The sequence below is a fragment of the Misgurnus anguillicaudatus genome, chromosome 25 (assembly GCF_027580225.2).
Source record: "Misgurnus anguillicaudatus chromosome 25, ASM2758022v2, whole genome shotgun sequence".
NCBI lineage: Eukaryota > Metazoa > Chordata > Actinopteri > Cypriniformes > Cobitidae > Misgurnus > Misgurnus anguillicaudatus.
In genome coordinates, this window is record NC_073361.2 from 29,266,805 (window position 1) to 29,281,342 (window position 14,538).

A 14,538-nucleotide genomic window follows, 5' to 3' on the forward strand; every position below is an offset into this window, starting at 1 on the left:
TCATTAAAAGTTGATTTTAGGTTTCAGGAACCAGTGATTCATTTAAAACCAAGAATATGAATCTATTAATCTGGCTTCATTTTAAATTACATTGTATAGGCTGTTGCAATTAAATACAGTACATAATACTGTATTGAGTGATTTTGAGTCCCGTTTAACTGGACTCTCTCTCTCTCTTTCTCTCTCTTTCTCTCTCTCTCTTTCTCTCTCTCTCTCAGATTCAATTGTCAATTTTCTCTCTCTCAAAAGTTTGGCATTGGCTGAGGGTGGCATCAATCTCAAGTGTCCCACTGATGTCACCGCTTCTTTAGACCAATTCTGTTATTTTGTACTTTTTATAGACCCCAGATGCCCTCATCTTTTCTCGCTAGCTGTGTTGATTAACAGTTTACTCAGTCCTTGTGTTTCATGTTTATTACTTTTGTTTCAATTTGTGTTCTCTCTCTCTCTCTCTCTCTCTCTCTCTCTCTCTCAGAAGTTTGCCATTGGCTGAAGTTGGTCAATCTCAAGTGGCGATGGCACCATTCCAATAGACCCATCCTGCTATTTCAAAACCACAGATGCCCTCCTCTTTTCTCTCTGGCTGTTTTGAATATTGCTATAAACTAACATTGTGTAACTTTTGTTGTGTTAATTGTTTATACTGTTTGGCAGTTTTGTTTATTGGCAACATGGGAAAACAAACATAGGTAAGCTTGTCAAGTGACGTATGTGTTGAATCTGGAGACACACCAGTCGCAGTGTGCTTAGGATGTTGTTGATGCCAATGATTTTTATTTTCCAAACTTTTTTGTTTGTTAGTGAGGTACGAACTTTCATGTTTATTTCTTTGCCGTGTTATTGTCCATGCCTTTCTACCCTATTCTAATGTTGGTAAATACTTTGTATTGTAAGTATATGCTTACTTTGTTGTTATTTAAATATGTTTTTCTTTGTAGCACCTGGTAAATAACAAAACGCTTGGATTATACGTGGGCCTGTTCTTTGTCACTCATTCAAAATGTAGTACTACTACTAATCCACATCACTACACACTAATGTTATACCCTAAGCAATTTCGTGGCTAAAATACCGAAGATTCTTGAAACATAAAGACTCACAGGTAGATGTGTTCATCTTGAAGACTGCAGGTAGAGGTCTGATGTCACCACTTCAGATCTGGTCTCTTCGGTGCTCTTGGGCTTTATCTTCTTATAATCTGACTCACGGAAAAACTATGCCAGGTGTTCAATGTGAATCAGAGACCTAAAGCCCCCGAGACCCCCATGACGCCATACAGGTGTTCAATTATCTCATGTTTTTTTTGGAGATTCAGTACATTCAGTGATTCTTTGTGCCTGTTACCTAACGCTTCTTATGTTATACTTAAAATATGTGCTTTTTGATGGTATTGTCTCTTTTAAGCATTTGAGAGTTTCTAATGCAATCTGCAGGAAAAGTCAATCAAAATGGCAAACTCATAACACTGTGCTTTATTATCATACTGAACTCTTGATGTGTCACGTCAGGTCTCCCTCCATCACAAGACTCCCATGGCTTGAGGACACACCAAGGTTACAATGAAAGTACATTATTCTTGTTCTTGGTCTCTCTCTCTCTCTCTCTCTCTCTCTCTCTCTCTCTCTCTCTCTCTCTCTTTCGCTCGCTGTTTTCACAGCAATGCATCATCTCCTGTTAACGCGACATGTTGAATTAGAAAGCTGGTTGAAGGCCTGTTTGTTCTGCTTAGTGTGTCATGCAGTGACCCTGACCTAAAGAAACAGATGGAAATTATTCCCCTTGTTGTAATTTCCCGAAATGATGTTTGTGTGTTAACAAGACCAAAGATACTGTATGTTACAAGAAACAAGGAGCTCAGATGCAAAACCCTCTAAGTGACATGTTTTCATTTTATATAAGACTCTCAATGGATTCTGCCAACAAAACAGTATTTTGCAATGCCATGAGGGCGGGATTAAGCAGATTTAACGCGAAAATATTTGATAATATTTGATAATATGTGCCGATAGCATTCAGTTAATATGATTATCCAAATTTTGATGGAGGTGCCGACTAGCAGTTTTTGCATCTGAGCAATTTCTTTTAATTTAGTCCATTCAGCTTTACTGAGATAAACCTTTATGTTTCATAAAATGTTATTTTTAGTGGAAAAATACTCTTTTAGACCATGAAATTATGGTATCGTTTGACAGGTGCAGAACCACATGCCTTTAAAACCAATGATAATCAATAAAAACAAAATCGGAAATCATAAAAAAATTATTGCAGTTTATCTGTTTAGTTGGATGAAATATGAGATATTACTTCATTATTTACTTCAATATTTTGCATTTTAATCTATCACGACATACTATCGTTGGAAAGGTCGAAGAATGTAGTTTTCATATTTCAAAAGCTTTTAGCAGTAAAAATATTAATGCAATGACAGTAATTTATTGATTTGTGACAAGAGTATGCAGCAAATTGTTGACACCTAGTTGCCATTGTTGGTAAAACCACTAAAAGTGGGACACAAACCTAATTATTTTGATAATTTTATGTATAAAATATATTCCTTATTGCATTATTTTTATTTATTACAATAAATGTAAACTGTTACAACAATTTGTGTTTATAAAATTTTATCTCCAGACCAAGATTAGGCTTCTAGACTAAAAAAATGTCAAAGTTATATTCGTTTGAAGGTATATGTCACTTTCACCCCTTCCAATCAAAAAGGGCTGCGCCAGTTAAGGGGTTAATTTAAAGGGGCCTTGGCACAAGACTTTTTTAAGATGTCAAATAAATCTTTGGTGTCCCCAGAGCACATATGTAAAGTTTTAGCTCAAAATACCATATAAATAATTTATTATAGCATGTTAAAATTGCCACTTTGTAGGTGTGTGCCAAAATGTGCCGTTTTGGGGTGTGTCCTTTAAAATGCAAATGAGCTGATGAAATTCAAACACTGATCACAATGATGGTGGTTTTTTGCAATTAAAACTCAATTGTGCTTTTCTCTGCACTAAATGGCAGAGCTGTGGTTGGATAGTGCAGATTAAGGGGTGGTATTATTATAATAAGAGCTCCTTATGACATCATAAGGAGAGCCAAATTTCAACTACCTATTTTTTCATGTGCTTGTAGAGAATGGTTTAGCAAAACTAAGTTACTGGGTTGATCTTTTTCATATTTTCTAGGCTGATAGAAGCACTGGGGACCCAATCATAGCACTTAAACATGGAAAAAGTCAGATTTTAATGTCATGGCCCCTTTAAACCACTGAAACAACCCATATGCACTTTTTTTGTTAGATAAAAGTAAATATTTGTAAAGTAATGCGTTAAATCCCCTCGAAATGAATCACGTCTGTTGCCCAATCGTTCCCAATATCCAGGTCTATTTCAAAACAAAAGAGAAATAGGAAGTGATCGATTTACACATTAGCATCAAGCCAGTACCTGCATTTAGCCTCACTGGCTTTATCCATGGAGACAAAAGATTTTTGGAACAAACAAGCCCTAGAAAATATTCACTGCATGATGGTATTGTAGTCTAAAAGCATGTCTGAACAACGCAAGCCAGTTTGAAATAAACACTGCTGGATATCAGATGTGCCCTTTCTGAGGGCCATTTATATAAAGCGTTCATGCCTTCTGATTTCCAATGCAAGGTTTGGGAATCCCGTAAATGTTTTTTCACAAATGGTCCTGTCACCTGAATCTCAGGGAGAATCAACATATGAACCTGTCAGGATGATTGCTTGACTATGACAGTAGCTAAGTTTCAATTGCAGATATGCGCAAAACTTTTGTTTATTTTTTCGATTAAAGACTATTAAATGATGATGCAACTAAAACGTTGTTTTTTCTCTCGCGATTCCAAACATCACATCGAATGATGTTGGTAGGTTTACTGGTATCACATGCACCGCGCTAGGCATTATTTTTAACCGAAGGAGACGTAAGAGTATTTTCCAAGCATAATGCCAAGGAAGCAGCAGTGTGTTTCTTAAAAGTAATAGTACATTATTTTAAATCAAAAGAGATGTAGGAGTATTATCCAAACATTATTGGCAAGGAAAGCCTCTTGTACTTATAGGAACAGACATGTATTGAGGTGTTTCTGGGAAGTTTTAGTACATACCACTTCATCTTCAAATAATAATTAAAATAATAATATTATAATTATCAGGTGACCTATAAAATGTGCAGTTTTGCTGAAAAAAAGAACCGTTTATGAATTGCCTGAAAACCACCCCATGCGAAGGAAAAAACTTTTTCGGGGACATATGCACTGCAAAAAAAAAATGATTTTCAAGAAAAAATATCTAAAATGTCTTAAATTAAGATGCTTTTTCTTGATGAGCAAAACGACCCAAGAAAATAAGTCTAGTTTTTAGACCAAAAATATCAAATTTAAGCGATTTTGTGCATAAAACAAGCAAACAAAATCTGCCAATGGAGTAAGCAAATTTTTCTTGACTTCTTCTTGAATTTAGTGTTTAAGAAAGATTTTCAAGATTTTTTTGCCTACCCCATTGGCAGATTTTTTATGCACAAAATCACTTAAATTTAATATTTGTGGTCTAAAAACTAGACTTATTTTCTTGGGTCGTTTTGCTCATCAAGAAAAAGCATCTTAATTTAAGAATTTGTAGATATTTTTAATGAAAACAAGACAAAAATTCAAAGATTTTTTTTCTTGAAAATCATTTTTTGCATCGTGGGAGTTTTTATGAAATTGACGTGTTTTCAATGGCTGTATTTTTAATTCGCAATGTCAAATGAAAACAGTGAGGCAGATCAGATGTGATCATCAAGGGCTGAAAGGGTTAAACTAAAAGCACTTTGCATAAATGTTTTTTCAATGCATTAGCATGTAATTTATGTCATAATTCTTTTTGCAACTGATATAGAAACACTAAGGGTTCAACTTGACTATATTGTACTTATATTAAAGCAGTATCAGACATATAATAAAAATCTGACTTTTTTATGTTTAAGTGCTATAATTGGGTCCCCGGTGCTTCTATCAACCTAGAAAAAGTGAAAAAGATCAACCCAGTAACTTAGTTTTGGTAAACCATTCTCTGCAAGCATGTAAATAAATAGGTAATTGAAATTTGGCTCCTCTTGTGATGTCATAAGGGGATAATAACGCCCCTTAATCTGCACTATCCAACCACGGCACTGCCATTTAGTGCAGAGATCAGCTCATTTGCATTTAAAAGGACACACGGCACATTTTTCCATAATAAATTATCTATTTGGTATTTTGAGCTAAAACTTTACATATGTACATATTGGGGACACCAAAGATTTATTTGACATCTTTAAAAAGTCTTGTGAAATGTCCCCTTTAAATGTGTATAATACAAAATAAACTAAAAATTTTCCCCGAAAAGTTGTAAAACTAGCTATAAAACGAAATGACGTAAGTGTAATTGTAACAAATCATGCTTACCTTGGCAAACACAACACTAAGCAAAAATATAAAGATGCACTGAATACAAAATTTAACGCATCATGTGCAGTTTTGCTATAGTTATTAATAGCATCCTCTGTGAATGACTGCACAGAACATTCAGTATTGTAAAAACGTGGAAAATATGTAGAGACTCCAAGTACAGTACATTAAAAAAACCTTCAGCCAATGGGATTGTGTGCAATATGCATTAGTGTGTGGGCGCGGCTGAGACGACTGCCTAGTAAACGTAAGAAGACAGCAGATGGGTTTTGATGTGGTTCAGATTGTGTGTGTTGTAGCGATGATGTAAGGATTTGTGTGTTTGTACAGCAGCTACAGAGGTGTGTGTGTGTGTAATGCTGAGTAACAGAGTCCTGTCGGGTCCAGATGTAAGATTTCTGACTCAGTAGGATGTGGCGCAGACAGTCAAACCCCCCTCCTCCTCTCGCTCAAAGCTTTTAAAACGACTGCCTTGAGGAAACACCAAAAAGGCTTTCCAACAAAACTCACTACATTGTCTAAGTCAACAATTCGATGGGAAATGCTTAGAGAGTCCACACTGTCAAAATAAAAAGGTCAAAATATGGTCCCTAGTTGTCACGGGGGACAATAACCTTTAAATGTCCTAATATGTACCACTTTTATATTTAGAACCAATATGTACCTTTAGGTGCGTGTGTGGATTATTTTTTGACCACTTGTTATATCATCTTTGGTTAGGGATCGATCAGTCTCTCCTTAAAACAAGTTTTACAGAGCACCTGAAAAAAGCTGACCTTTTAGATGAATCTCATTGTGCAAACACACACACAAAAAAAAAACACTTTATAAAATCACTTTAAGTTTAAAGTTTACACGTGAATACAGGAGTGAAAGTATTTTCCATTCCCGACTGCGACTGTTGTTCATCAACATTCAGGCGCCGTCGTGTGTAAACTGGAAACTGCATTGTGAGTCATTGCACAAGTTTTGGGAGTATTTCAACAGCCCCAAGAAAGGAATAAAATCTGGTGGAAGGTGATGATAATAGTAACATTATAATGCACTTCGGGGACTTTTGAACATTTTGAATGAATGAGCCAAGCGTTTAATTCTCCTTCAGCTCTGTTTTTTCCATTTGAGTAACTTTTTTCCTGTCTCTGATTTTCTTTTTTATGCCTGCAGGGTTCATTTTTGATTTTGCATCACTTGGCATGCGTCTGCAATTGATGATTTTTCCTTAAAGGATTACTTCACTTTTATAACAAAAAATCCTGATCATTTACTCACCAGCATGTCATACAAGATGTTAAAGTCTTTCTTTGTTCGGTTGAAAAGAAATGAAGTTTTTTGAGGAAAACATTCCAGGATTTTTCTCCATATAGTGGACTGTAGTGAACCTAAACAGTTTACAGTTTCAATGCAGCTAGCTATCATCATTTTTGCCAAAAAAAGTACTTACCACAAAATATGTAAACCACAACTTCTCATCTTGCACTAGCCCTGTGATGCGCTAAAGCGACCCGTACATATTACGTAATCATGTCACGTGCAGTGTTGGGGGTAACGCATTACAAATAATGTGCATTACGTAATAATATTACTTTTCTGAAGGAACAAGTAAAGTAACACATTACTTTATAAATGTCCACATTAATATTTAAGTTACTTTTTTTAAAAGTAATGCAAGTTATTCTTCAGTGCGCTCGTGTCCTCGTGCAGGCTATCCGGTTTTTAATTAATTAATACGATTTTTTTAAATGTACTGAATTAAACTGAATGTAATCACATAGGTTAACACACTCTATGCGTGCGTGCCTGAGCGGGAACAGTTTGAGTCAGAAACAAAGATGGCAGGCCCGAGCTTGACATTTTTGCGATGGAAATATGCCAAGTTCTCATTCATAAAAAACACCTGCAAGTCCTGAAAGAGATCAAGCCTCTGCCAAGTAAAAAAGTAACGCAAAAGTAACGCAAAAGTAACGTAAGTATTACTTTCCATGAAAAGTAACTAAGTAATGCAATTAGTAACTTTTTTGGGGAGTGACTTAATATTGTAATTTTAAAAGTAACTTTCCCCAACACTGGTCACGCGTTACATATGTGAAACGCACAATTGCGGACCATTTTAAACTGTTAACTGACACAAAGACATTAATTAGTATCGTTCCACATACAACAACGTCGAAACGGTCCTCTTTCTCCATACTTGTAAACACTGGAGGGGTAGTTTCGCGTACGAAGGGTGACCATACATGTTATTTTTCAGGACGCGTCCTGGCCAAGATTTTGAGTGTGTCTACCGGAAGTCATCAATTTCAGAAATACAACCATTACATTTCAAAGTAAGAATTAAATGGTTTTAACTGAAATGTGAGAACCTCGATGACGTATGCGGTTGACAGATACGACTTCCGGAAGACGCACCCGAAATCCTGGCCAGGACGTGTCCCAAAAAATGGCACTTATTGTCACTAGGCATGTGCCGGTATGAGATTCTGGCGGTATGATTACTTTACGCAAAAATATGATGCGGTATTGCCATTGTAACACTAAAATGTGTTATTTTCAGATGTCTGCGTATAAAACATCTACTTTTCAACTGGACACCATACGTTTTATTTTTAAGCAACATACAACGTTTATGCCAGGTAAAAACAAAGCATTTAGATGATAAAATTCTTTCAAAAATATGTAATTGAAATGTAAACATGAATTCAATTACATTATTTTTTTTAATTTTGTGTAAACACAGTTCATACCTTGAAAACGGTATTACAGAAAATTTTAGTGGTTTTGAAACATTGACTCGGTATACCCTGAAACTGGTAACCGGCTCATGTCTAATTGTCACCCTGCGCATACATCATGCGTGACTTTTCGACGTGATTACGTAATATGTAAAGTCACGCTGGCGCATCACAAGGCTAGTGCAAGACTAGAAGTTGTGGTTAAAAAGTACTATTTACAAATTTATTTATTTATTTTTTTGGCGAAAATGACGGTTTTGCTAGATAAGACCCTTATGCCTCGGTTGGGATCGTTTAGAGCCCTTTAAAGCTGCACTGAAATGGTAAACTTTTGAGGTCCACTAAGAACTTAATTTTTCCTCGACTGAACAAAAAAAGACATAAACATCTTGGATGACATGGGGGCGAGTAAATTCTCAGAATTTATTTTATAAAAGTGAAATATTCCTTTTAATATGGAAAAGTTCTTCACACAAAGTCTTCACAGCGCTCGTGCCATTTCTTTGTGCAATTCACAATAAGTTTTGAAATCCACGGGCTTGTACGATTACAAGGTTTTCCTGTCCAATGAAGTGTATGAATGGTGCATTGCTGCGTTTTTTGCCTCAAAGCATCTCAGGGATGCAAGATCTGAGCATTCAGGCGGATAAGAGACCAGACACACTCACTCACAGATAAGGTCCGCCTGCACTTCACTAGTCACTGCCTGCAGCTGATATACGGCTGGGTTATCTGCTCTGAATCTGTTCAGAGGTCTGGTGAACTGCAGAGAAGCTCAGAGTTTCTGCCAAGACTTCAGAAAGTCCCTGACCGCGGTGGATCATCAAAATCAGTTGTTTTATGCTTTCGATGAGTTTGTCACAGTCAGGGTGATTTCATCTTGTTTTCATTTTGTCAGAAGAAACATAATGTGTGTCATAACTTTTTTTTATTGTGATACCCTTAATTCATGTTAAAAACTTGAGTACACTTTGAGAATAAAGGTAGAAAGGCTGTCACTGGGGCGGTAACCTTTTTAAAAGTCTACATAAAGGGTGCATATTAGTACCTCAAACATACATATCTGTACCTAAATGATCCATATTGTCTATAACGGTCTTGTGAAGATTTTTTTATTTTTATTTTAACAAATAGGCTCGACTAGAGAGATGAAAATTGTTTAAAAATAATGCACACCATTGCATACATTCTGCTGTTTTTAAGATTATATTACCGTGGCCTGGAAGGGCAAAAATATATTACAATGGTAAATTACTTGTTTACAAGATTAAAAACAAATTTACAAGTTTTTAAACAAATTTACAAGTTTTTTAACAAATTTACAAGTTTTTAAACAAATTTACAAGTGTTTAAACAAATTTACAATGAGCGAACAAAATTACAAGTTTTTTTAACAAATTTACAATAATGAACAAATTTACAAGTTTTTTTAACAAATTTACAAGTGTTTAAACAAATTTACAATGACCAAACAAAATTACAAACAAATTTAAGTTTTTTACTGAAAGGGTAGGTACAATACGCTGATGTCACCCATCTGAGCCTCCGGTGGGAACAAACCTGAAAGTATAGCCGTGAATCACATGAGAGTTGCGAATGCGATGTTGTGTATTAGGCTGTACATCCTATTAATGGAAAGAGAGTGATAATATATCCTTTCATCGCTTCTCGAGTGACTCAAAGGGATACTGGATCTTATTTTCAGGTAACTGAAATAGCTTTAGTTAGCTAACGCTAGCTTTAGTTTCACACATTTTGGATGGCAGTTATCAAAATAATTCACTGACTTTCTCATTAGATTACTAATGTTTTGGTACTCCAAACTTTTTAATCAGGACTGCCTTGTTCGTTCGCTCCCGGGGTTACATAGACTGAAACAGGGAAGCGTGACGAGTTTGTAAATTTGAGTTTGTAAATTTGTTTTAAAACTTGTAATTTTGTTCACTTATTGTAAATTTGTTAAAAAACTTGTAATTTTGTTCGCTCATTGTAAATTTGTTTAAATACTTGTAAATTTGTTTAAAAAAAACTTGTACATTTGTTTACTTATTGTAAATTTGTTAAAAAACTTGTAATTTTGTTCGCTCATTGTAAATTTGTTAAAAAAACTTGTACATTTATTCACTCATTGTACATTTGTTTAAAAACTTGTAAATTTGTTAAAAAACTTGTAAATGTGTTAAAAAACTTTGTAAATAAGTAATTTACCATTGTAATTTATTTTTGCACTTCAAGGCCACCGTATTATATCTACTAAAATACTATTTCAAATAGTCATGAAAATAAATAAAAAATGAGCACGGGTGGTGTAAAGCAGATATGTTTCTTATCAGAATGACATCTCAATCTAAGGTGAGCCGTCTTTGCGTCTACCTTTGCCAGATGATGTAAGCCAATGAAAAGATAAACCGGGCTTGTTTTGGCTGTAAAACTATCAAAATATCAGAAAAGCTTACTGCTTAAAAACCTTGCTGACCATCAAAGCTGTGAAATCTCAGCGGGTCTGTGAAACATCAGAGCAGATGGACGAGAGACTTACGGCGCTTTACGTGGACGTGTAACATCAAAGACCTGCGCTGTGGAGCGGTGATACTCTCATCTGATAACAGAACCTCTGTGTCTTTGACGTAATCTTTTACACTGATGCACTACAACCTCTTTTATGATGCCTGACCACGGCTGGAATCCAGACCTCTGATAATCCTGAGCGGATTCCTGGAATGTTTGTAAAGGAAAAACAGGGATGGATAGTTAGACACATTTTCTTAATGGTGAAGACAATCATGACTATTGCTATAACAAATAAAAATACTTTGGTGTATTAAAGTACCGTAGTAGAACCATGGATTGGTATCAGGTGGTAACAAGTGAATGTTTGAGAATCACCATTAGCAAATACCAAGGATTAAGATACTATAATGCTGGGTACACACAAGATTACAAGATAATCGGGCTGATTTTGGGCCGATTTTCCCCCTTCCGACAATCCTAGCTATGTCCCGATTATCTTGATGGTTCTACAGATTATCTTATCAGATTTTTCATTTTTTTAAGGTGTGTTAAGAGTGTCTGAACCTGATCGGAAGAACGTCGGTGCCGCCCCGATTGCAAATCGTAAATATTAAACATGTTTAATATTTACGATCAGAACTTGTGCACGCTCTTGAGATTATCACGTGAAACGAAACAATATCCATTCAAAAAGCGAGATGATGGAAGATGGAAGCAGTCATAGCGCAGCACAAAGTGAGTTGATGCAAAGTGAACTTGTACAGACCATGTTCCCGCTGTCTCCACGACTTCACCAAAACCCTTTTGAAAATCATTCCAAGTACTATCATTGAAATGTCTTCCTGCATATCGTCCAGCATGCTTATTCTAAAGTCTTGCGAGATTTTGTGAGATTTCCTGTGTTCACAGTCGAGGCTCTGGTTGAAAATATGTTTGTGTGTTGTGTGCTGTATTTGACACATCATGGCACACTATAGGTGCAAAACAGTTAAATCTAGGATTTTTTATCCTCATGTTAGTGGTCTATCACATTTTGAAAATCGTATATGTAAAAAATCTTTTGGTGCGTACCCAGCATAAGGTGCCTCAATGAATACCTACAGCCCAGCATCACGAAATTTCGTTATATAGTCATGTAACTTTTTAATTATTTTTCCGTGATATTATCACGAATTTCCGAGTTTTTTTGTGATCGTATAACGAATTCCTGTTTTCGCGTGACCATCACGTATTGGTCACTGAACTGTCCTGTCCTACTTTCCTACCATTGCCGCTTCGGTTTAGGGTTAGATTTACATAAAATGGCATCCTTACCCAAACCCAACTCTAACCCTAACGCCAGGCGACATATAAAAAAATCAATCAGAAAAAATAGTATAAACCAATATATAAAGTGACATTGTAATGCAAGTACCAAATCTAACACTAAACCGAAGCGACAATGGTTTAAAATAGGAAAAAGCAGTTGAGTAACCAAAAAAGAAATTTACCCAACCATTCTCAATAAATGCGTATAAATAGCACGCATTGTGAAAAGTCGTGCAATACAAATGCCAAAGTCCAATTTCAACCCCAACTCCAAGTGACCATGGTTTAAAAATAGAATATATATATATATAGAGTCACATAACTTTTTGATTCTTTTATATATATATATAACCTAACCTAACCCTAACCAAACATAACGTTTTACAGTGTACCTGTGCCAGAGCTAGCCTACGAGGCATTCAGTTCCCCTAACCTAACCCTAACCCTAACCCACCCTAACCCTAACCATGCCATTTAATGTAACAAAAAGTTGTTCTAACCCCAAACCCAAGCAACAATGGTAAAAAAAAACAGAAAAAGATAAGAAACCAATACATAAAACGACACAAAAAGATGTGTCGTATTAAGTGAACGGCAAGGACTGGCGTATCATGTGCAAGCAAAATGGGAATTTTGCGTATGTATTGCACGACTTTTCGCCTATTTATGCGCATTTCATAAGAATGGGCTGGAATACCAAAATATTATCAATATAGCATTGACTTAACATTTGTAAACATTTGCGACCCTGGACCACAAAACCAATCATAGGTCGCACGGGTATATTAGTAGCAAAAGCCAAAAACACATTGTATTGGTCAAAATGAGCGATTTTATACCAAAAATCATTAGGATATTATGTAAAGATCATCATCCACGATGTTTTGTAAATTTCTTATGGTAAATATATCAATACTTTTATTTTTTGAGTTGATGCAGTGCTAAGGACTTTTTTGCACCCTCAGATTCCAGATTTTCAAATAGTTGTTCATTGGCCAAATATTGTCCCATCCTTACAAACCATACATTAATGATGATATATATAATCTCAATTTCCAAAAATTGACTATGACCCCTATGTTTTGTGGTGTAATCAGTAATACAGATTTATTTATAATACTGAAAGTAATTATTTTATTGATGCTACTATTTGCACAAAAATACCAAAAGTTGTCTTCCTAATAACCGATTTTAATCTCTGACATGATCTTACTCAGTCAATTATTAAGGTTAAATTTGCACACAATGCTCTTTAGGTTATGTATAAGATAATTTAATTAAAGCAGTAAATTACAAAATGTTACTTAAGCTGGCTTTTCACAGACTTGGTAACATATCAGTACTGTAATACTTTATTTTGCAAATGAAGGATTTATAAATAAAATAGTGTTAACACATTAAACGAGTGGAAATGACATTAACACGTACAATGAAACGTAGCAAAGTTTGAACAGGGTTGAGTGACACTGTCAATGTCACGCACTTACAAGTGCAATGTAAGTATTTGGATAGTTAAAAGCACCATTTAACCATTTGCCATCAACACACACACATACACTTGTCTGGGTCTGTGGAGTGCTGCAACTCGTCCGCAGTAATGCGGCTCTTATGTTGCCGAGCAGAAACTGACCTTGTCCTCTTTGCTGTGGGTCTGTGGGTTTGGACTTGGGAACAGGAACTCCCAGTACAGACAGAGTGTCTGCGAGCCCCAGCGCTGCTCCACAGAGGAACACTTTGTTCATGGCCACCAAGGAAAACTTAAGACAACAAAAACACACACATTCTGGAAAAATGAAAATCTGAGAAGGGCCTCCTCAATCTTTTCTTTTTCTTCCTTTCTTAAAAACCGTGCACTTGGCTTTCGGTGATAAATACAATCACCCGTGTTTCCAAAGGGGCAGCAATAACAAAACCCGGGACATGCGCTCGAAATGGGGGGAAAAAAAACTCAGATAATGAATGAAAACTCATAAAATATCTGATTGGGTTTGATTTATGATGTTGTGTTTGGTTATGGAAAGCAAAATACTTTGATTTTATGCTGTTTGCATGGTTTTGATAGAAAGTGTTATGTGTTCTGTTGACAGGAATGAGTTGAGAGATTAAGGCGTCTGTATGGTAATACACCATCATGCATCATGGTTTGCTGATTATGGTTTATGTGAAGCTGAGAGCTTGACTGCTCCGATTACATTACAGCAGACCAGTATGGTGTTATAATTGATTTTAAAACTATCATTAAAACAGTTTACCATTGCTTTATGTGTTCTGGCATAACGTCCTGTAGTTCAGCAAAAAAAAAAAGAGTTTGGAGCCGCGGTGCGGCGGTTAATGTATGTGGTCAGGTTTTCTCTACTATCTAAACATCTTATAGTTTCTTCTGTGCCGCAGTTGCTTTTGGCCGCTCACTGGGGGTTTGAAGGCTTTAAAAATTATTTTCTTTAATTATAATATGTATTGTGGAAGTGATATACAAATTATTATGACCTTACAGCACATTGAGTCAGGTTGTTCATGTTGGTCATACAGATTCTAGTCGGGT

The 14,538-nt window shown here is 35.7% G+C and overlaps 1 long non-coding RNA gene across 1 annotated transcript in view; it reads right to left on the reverse strand.

Moving 5' to 3' along the window:
* Positions 1 to 988: 988 nt before the first annotated feature.
* The window catches only part of LOC141362160 (uncharacterized), a 77,406-nt gene continuing 63,856 nt past the window's right edge, over positions 989 to 14,538 (reverse strand). Inside the window, exons 3-5 of the long non-coding RNA XR_012368164.1 lie at positions 13,627 to 13,753; positions 10,717 to 10,892; positions 989 to 1,751 (exon numbers count right to left, since the gene is read on the reverse strand). This is a non-coding gene — a long non-coding RNA (uncharacterized lncRNA). The remainder of the gene's footprint in view (positions 1,752 to 10,716; positions 10,893 to 13,626; positions 13,754 to 14,538) is intronic.